Source organism: Cibotium barometz, chromosome 4 (assembly GCF_041138505.1).
Source record: "Cibotium barometz isolate CiBa-2024 chromosome 4, ASM4113850v1, whole genome shotgun sequence".
NCBI classification, from domain to species: Eukaryota; Viridiplantae; Streptophyta; class Polypodiopsida; order Cyatheales; family Cibotiaceae; genus Cibotium; species Cibotium barometz.
In genome coordinates, this window is record NC_141049.1 from 8,508,708 (window position 1) to 8,517,072 (window position 8,365).

Sequence of the window (8,365 nt, forward strand, 5' to 3'; positions counted from 1 at the left end):
CGAGAGCCACCCATGATTGCATCAGGCCATACAATCCAAGAAGAAGAACACGTGGAGATAGCTGAAGACAAGGATACCCCTCCTAGACAAGCAACAGAGGTAAGCATTGATAAAAAGACAGTCGACATCAAGCCAACAAGGAAGAAAAAGAGTCCAATCAAGTTCAAAAAGAGAGTTCCGACTGGCAGGCCCTGGGAGTAATAGGATTTAATCATCAAATATAGCACAAACATTATGTTGAAGTTGAACTGATTTGTACAAAGTCTTTGATCCTCATCAGTTCCTTGTCCGTATGGACGATCAGTACCCTTTTGCATTTGTCCCATCACTGTATGACACTTCAGTACTCTTCCCACACTCAGTAGCTTCTAAAAGCGTTTGACACTCAGTACCTTATTGGTAAGGATCAATAGTGTGTCTAGCACAATTAAGTAGTATTGATTGAATTTTTTGTGTGTAGCTCATGGATGTATTGATGCTTGTTAATATAGATCACATGTTTCACAAAAGAAATACTTTTGATGGAGTCTCAAAACATATAGGCATAACACCAAGAGTTCCACAGAATAAAAATCTATTGATTGAGTTTGCAAACATGTGGACATAACACCAATAAGTTACAAACTGCTATTTATGTTTACTTGTCCATTTATGGTTTCTAAATATCTTCGAATCCCTCCATTGTCTATGCCTCTCTGCTGCCATTGAATTGTCCAAAGTTTGTCTTCGTCTTTGCTTTTGGGCTAGAATAAAAGCAAGCTTGACTTTGGAACTAGCAACTTTTCTTTTAGCATGCAGCCTCTGTAGAATGCCTCGGTAAAACCATTGGAAGACTTCCTTCAGACTATTTGCCTTTTGACTCCCTCCATAGTGATGTGTGTGTTTGAAAAATGCATTACGTGCCATGTAGTGAGACTTCTCCATGCCTTGGGTAGACCAAATTGCTGGGCATCCATACTTTTTGACAAAATAGGGAAGGTGGTTGTAGATGATATGCTGTTTTCACAGAGACATAAGAATGCATAGTAAGTTATAAAAAAAAAGAGGATCATACTTAAGTAAAAGAAGAAGACATCACTTTACCATGTAGTGAGTTATATTGCAGGCTGTCCACGCGTCTTTCATTGACTTCCCAAAATGTTAAATTGCCTCTTCAAAGTTCTTGTGATCACTCTTTGTCCATGTTACATTGTCATAGAACATCGGAAGAGTTGATCAAGAGACCTCCACACCTCTGCCTTCACATTTCGTGCTTCCCCATCTGCCTCATGATCTTTCACGGCATTATGGACTTGCTTCCACAATCCATAATTAATCCTTGAAACTGTTCTACCTTGCCTTACTTGCTTACTCTACTGTGTTTGGGTCGAGACAAGAATCTTCTTGCCTTAACACCACCAATAGAGGGCTTGATTGGTACCTCCTTGCCATTGGTAGACTTTTTAAAATCCTTTGTGATATGAACATCACCTCCATGCGAACCTATATCGGATAACACTTTTTCCAATGCATGAAGAGCATCCTTTCTATTTCTTTTGAGACAGAGTTTCCAAGCAAATCCAATATACAAAAATACCAATTTCTCAATAATTTGACATAGAGCATGCAATGTGCATATGTGAACATTACATAGTAGAATGTCAAGAATGGCCTTGAAGTCAGGGTCAACTTTATCTCTATTAGGTGCTCTCTTCCACCATTTGGAATTCATTACTTGAGCTGATTCTTTGAAATAAAGACAAGGAGACTTTGAGTTACCTCCTTTACTAATGTTATACATGCACTTAAGTGTTTTAAGATCCCTCGCCATGTGCCACTCTACTTGAAAATCACCTTTTCCTGCAACATGGAGATTCTCTCCTTGCACTTGTCTTTTAATTATTCTTGGTATTTCCGTGTGGTGAAACACCCAATCTAGTGTTTCATGGTCTTCTGTCTTCACCTGTGATTATAGAAAACAAAAGTCTTACTATAAAAGATTTGAAAACATTGACTAAAATCAAGTACAAAACAAAAAATGATCATACCTGGAACGAGCCTAACCACCATATGTGTTTCTCCGACTGCACACTAAAATACTTCGAACTCGCTTCAATCAATGATGTATCAAGTGCTCCATTCATCAATGTAATAGTAATCCTTTCCATTTTCTTTTCCTTTACAACCTCACACTCATCTAGTTTGATAACAAATTTCAAAATGCCTTTGCACTCTTCAAATGTTATTCCATAAAACTCGACCATTCTTCTTTGAAGTTGTTGTAGATCTACAAATATATTGTTCCAAGGGTCATACACAGTGGTTCCTTTACCACCATGAAATATTTCTTCAATATGGATATATTGTCTAATAAACTCATCTATACTTTCATTCAAATGACCTCTTATCCTCCACACAGTTGCTGGATTCGGTAGTAAAACTCGTTTAATCCTTTGATCTCTCAAAGTTGAGGATATTGCATGGAAAATCGAACTATATCCCTTCCTGCTAACTCCACTAACATCAAGAGTCTCTTGGATTATAGTACCATCAACTTGATTATTAGATATAAAGTCCTCTACAACATTGCATTTGATTGTTTTGTATTTTGTTTCTTCAATCAAACCTTTTGCTACACCACAAGAAAGCAATCCTTTCATTTGTTTAACTGGAAGAAGGTTGGGATCTATATTTTCTTTTGTAGGCTCCAATAGTTTCCTATAGTAACAACACAATATGCCTATATTATTCAACACTTCCAATCTTGTTTTGCATTGATGGACAAAATAGATATAGTCATTTGAGAGCATTTTTTAGTATAAAAAATAAAAAATTACAAACTAGCCTTGCTTCCTAAATTCTTCGCTTGCATCCACCAGTCCCAACCTTTAAATTTGTAATGTTTTTAATTTTTCTGCTTTGTTGTCTGTCTCTAAGCACGGTTCTCTTCCTTCTTGCTCTTGTCAACTCTTTTTTACTCTTTGAATGCTCCTCAATTTCATTCTGCAACTGCTGCTCCAATTTTGCACGAATGGCTATCTCTTGAATCCTGGCCCCCTTTTCTTGTAGGTACATCGTTTTATATGTTTCTGCAAATGCACACTGTGCTGAAATATAACCAAGAAGTCCATTTTGTCCATCACCCACAAACCTCAGTAGTGTGGTTGGATTGACAAATGGAGGTGTAGAGTTTTTTACTAGACATTTTGGATATATGCTTCCATCGCACCATAAGTCAATATGTTGGAGCCCTTCTCCTCATATTTTTTCGTTGTTGAGCATTCAGCACCGTATCCTTTCGTCTTTTTTGTGCTCGAGCATATTGTTCTTCTAAGTCGATGTGAAGATGGTGTAATCGCTTCTTCTGAGATTGTGACTCACTAGTATCGGCCATTTTTTGTGCTTCTGAGGTTGCAAAGTTTGCTTGTCAATCTCATAGTCTTTTTGTAATATGAATCATGGAATGTGGCGGTATCCATACAATCATTAAGTTCAGTGATGGATTCTTTATGAGAGGCCTGCACACATCGTCAAAAGAGATGCGGAATCTTCGAGAAACAAAAAAAAACTAAGGAGATATTTAATGCAAAATCGTGTTAGTTAGACAAAAGATTATCTTATTCCTTTCTGAACTGACAGTTCGGTAGTCCTTACTGACAGTTCTGAGCCACGTTTCCATATTTTATTATTTTTGAGGTCTTTTAGGAGAGAAATAAATTGAACAATAGTGAATTTCTTACAGGGCCCCAAAATGAGCTCCCTTTTTTCCTAATGATTCACTTATGCATTAAGAGTAGGGTTTAGGGTACTCACCTCTTTTTGCTCTTGTTCTTCTTTCTAGCAAATGTGTTAATGAGGACTAACTTTTTTATTTATTATGTTTTGTTTTTGTAGGTTTATTCAAGTGAAGAAGGGTTTGTGCATAGCCTCTAATACAGTAAGTCCTTTTTGCTCATTTTGGCCTATGCTTCTTGTCTTTGTGTTTTTGCACCCTTGGGTTCTAGGGATTAGGGTTAGGACGATATGCCTCTTGCAATAGGCTAATGCATAGCCCTTATGTAACAGGTTCTATGGATAGGGCTTATGCATAAGCCATATGAAATAGGTTTATGCATAGCCTTATGCAATAGGTCTTATGCATAAGCCCTATGCAATAGGTTTATTCATAGCCTATTGCATAGGGCTTATGTATAAGCCCTATTCATTAGGTTTATGCATGGCCTTTTGCATAAGGCTCATGCAATAGGGCTTATGCCTATTAGGTTTATGCATAGCCTTATGCATGAGCCCTATGCATAGCCTATTACATAAGCCCTATGCATAAGCCTTATGCAATAGGCCTTATGCATAGGTCCTATTGCATAATATGTTAAAATGAACTAATTTTATGATAATCTTTTGTAGGTCTATTCAAGCTCACAACCACCAAGGGTTTAGGCCATGGGTGGCTCATTCAGCTACAACAGGTAAGCCCTCTTTTTCCATTCTTTGTTTATGCTTATTCTCTTTGTGTTTTTTCACCCTTGGGTATTGGGGTTTAGGTCAATAGGCTTATGCATACCCTATGCATAGTACTTATACATAGCCTATGCATAGCTTATGCATAGTGCTTATGCATAGGTTATGCATAGTATTTATGCATAGCTTATGCATAGTGCTTATGCATACCCTATGCATAGGGTATGCATAGTGCTTATGCATACCCTATGAATAGTGCATACCCTATGCACAGTGCTTATGCATAGCATATGCATAGTGCTTATGAATAGGTTATGTATAGTGCTAATGAACTAATGTTTTGATTTAATATTATGATAATTTTTTATAGTCCTATTCCAGCGAACAACCACCAAGGGTTCCAACCACATAGCGGTTCATACGGATTCGGTTAGAAGAGGTAAGCCCTCTTTTTCCATTCTTTGTTCATGCTTCTTCTCTTTGTGTTTTTGCACGCTTGGGTGTCGGGGATTAGGTTTACGTCAAGATCCTATGGTGCCTATGCATATGCTATGCATAGGCTATACATAGAGCATATGCATACACTATGTATAAGACTTATGCAATGGGGCTTATGCATAAGCTATGCATAGGGTATGCATAAGCTATGCATAGGGTATGCATAGGCTTATGCATAGAGATATGGGGATTTGCTTTATACCATCTAGAATGCTACTTATGTCAAGTTAGTAGGAGTGGTTATCCCGCGAGTAGGTGGTTATAGTGGAGAGGGAGCCCTCAATCTTCTCACTATCCTTCTCTTATAAAAGAGGAGTTTTCTTCGGCTTTAATCATGGGGAGTGTGTTGAAAATCCTCAAAAGCTATCATCCAAAAGTTGCATTGTCAACCCTGCTGCTTGTCTAAGCAATATTGTAGGAGGTCTTAACAATGTTCTAATATCACATGTTTCCTTTATTGTCTAAGATTGTGTTGTTGTTTTTTCTTGGTTAGATTGAAATTGTCGAGATAAGCTCTCTTATTCGTTCAACTTCATGTTTATTGCACCCTTGGGTGCGAGGTTTAGGGTTTAGATTTATACATAGAGATATGGGACATTGTTATATGCCATGTAGAATGTTGTTTATGTCATGTTAGGAGTGGTTATCCGCGAGTAGGTGGCTATAGTGGAGGGGGATCCCTAGATCTTCTCACTATCCTTCTCTTGTAAAAGAGGAGTTTTCTTTGGCTTTAATAGTGGGGAGCATGTGGAAAGTCCTCAAAAGCTATCATCCGAAAGCGGCACTATCCACCCGGCTTGTCTAAGCAGTATTAGAAGAGGTCTTAATAATGTTTTAATATCACATGTATTTTTTTGTCTAAGCTTTAAGCATGGATTTTGTTAGAGTAGTCGTGTTTTGTGGCCTCATGCATGTACATGTATAGGCAATGTCGATCAACCCCTCACAAGACCCTGATGTGGCAAATCAGCTATCTATTGTAAATAAACAATATGGGCAACAAGCTTGGTCTTAGTTTACTGAGACACAGGTATGGTTCCATAAAACCTTCTCACGTACACAAAGTTAATCTTTTATGGATTCTATAAGTCTTATTTTTAAATCTTATATGCAGGTGGGCTTATATTAGTCGCGTCGACGCCATGGGGGCAATCTACCCCACTTGGCTAGTCGAGGAAATCTACCCCACTTGACCAGTCGTTGGGGTCAAGTGGCACGGGGCTAAGTGGTGCAAACCCATCACTATATGGTTGTGATAAGCCTACACCACCTTCCTCGACTAGACCCACCCCCACTCCCTCACGTTCGTCTTCACCACAATGACAACATAGTAGGGAGTCTCGAGGGGAGTGGTAGACGTAATAGCAAGGGTGAGCAAGCTACTCTTGCTTTGGGAGGAAATCAGCACTAGGTCTCTCGATGCATCTCCCTAACAGGGGGCTCTTCATCTACACATTTTGAGCCATCCCCTGAGGAGACCCATTCCACCATTCGATTCACGCACCCTACCATACAATGTGGATGTCAATGGTGCCCTCGTGATGGATGCATCAGGAAAGAAAGTCATGAACTACATGCATGTACTTGCAAACCTGCAGTTCATGAACTCCTTCAAAAGTGGAAAGCACAATATGAGCTTTCAAAACAATACATCATTGATGTGCTTAAGTCAGAGTTCCATGTTCCACATGCGAGTCTTTCTTCTCTGAGGAGTGGATGAAGAGGAGAATCAAGTTTTTTCTCTCTAATAGGAGAGAAAACATCAAGAGAGCAGCAAAGAATAAATTGGAGAAGCCCAGCGTTTGCACGATCGAGAAGTGGAAGCACGCATGCAGCTTTGTAGAAAGCACCCAGGTCCTTTTCAACAAGTGGCGGTTTGAGTGCTTCCAAACCACAGAAACATCGAGGGGCTTCACACTTTGGCTCTGGCAATAAATCCTCATTTATAGCTCGTTTTGTAAGTAATCATTTCTCCTCTTTGATTTCGTTTTGTACTATATTGTTTTCTTTAACTAATTATATATTTTCTTAATTATTTTTTGTAGAGGGAGGTTGTTGGGTGTGACGACCCGACAAAGGAGGAGTACGACTATGGGTACAAAGCCCCCCATCCGCAATTTTATAGGCGTGGATGCGTACGCACATACACTTGGATAAGTCCATTTTGGGGACTCAAGAAGATGAGGTAAGTGAGCCTAAACCATCCTGATTATGAGCATGAAGTGATAGAAGCAAGTGAAGAGGACAAGGAAGACAATGATGATGATCACTCAAAATCCGATGAGGATTCTAGTTAGATACCTCTTCATTGTAAACATTTTATGTATAAATGGCCAAACGCCCAAACTTTGTGTAATATAATAAATTTTGGGCTCAATTGCATTCTCCACAAACTATGTGTTTCTTATGTTTGTGTTTGTGTCATAAAACTAAAACTGTGACTCTGCTTTAATTTTTTTATTTAGAGTTGGGGCATACTAGGGAGTCATCAGGAATTTTTTGAGGTCATTTTGGGGCCCTGTAAGGAAGTTTGACCGGAATATTCTCTCCAAAAAGGGGCACCGGATAAAATTTTTGCAAACTAACTCCAAATTTATCGGACCTCACATATTTAGATTCTACTCTTCAAAAGCTATCCATTGATATATAACACGATAGGGTTCGGAGAAGGGACAAGATAGATACCTAGAAGATTCCTTTTTGCCTGGGAAAGATTCACGTTACGACCTCACATATTTAGATTCTACTCTTCAAAAGCTATCCATTGATATATAACACGATAAGGTTCGGAGAAGGGACAAGATAGATACCTAGAAGATTCCTTTTTGCCTGGGGAAGATTCACATAACGGGACAAGATAGATACCTAGAAGATTCCTTTTTGCCTGGGGAAGATTCACGTTACGTGAATCTTCCCCAGGCAAAAAGGAATCTTCTAGGTATCTATATTATCCCTTCTCCGAACCCTATCATGTTATATATCAATGGATAGCTTTTGAAGAGTAGAATCTAAATATGTGAGGTCCGACAAATTTGGAGTTCATTTGCAAAAATTTTATCCCGTGCCCCTTTTTGGAGGAAATATTCCGGTCAAACTTCCTTACAGGGCCCCAAAATGACCTCAAAAAATTCCTAATGCCTATGTAGACTCCCCAGTCTGCCCTAGCTCTTTTTTTGCTGTGCAAAGCTTTCGCTACTAAGCAGTGAAATATCGATGCTCAGCAATGTAATTTGGTGCAAGACAACGAAATATCACTGCTGAGCAGTGATATTTTGGTATTATTTTCGTTGAAGCAACGAACCCACTGCAGCGAAAATAGCCCGACAACTAATTAAACACACTAATCCTAACCATATCGATGCACACATCTTGATTAAACACATTAATCTTTGTAAATGATATAAATAAAAGGTACATCCAAATAAAATAT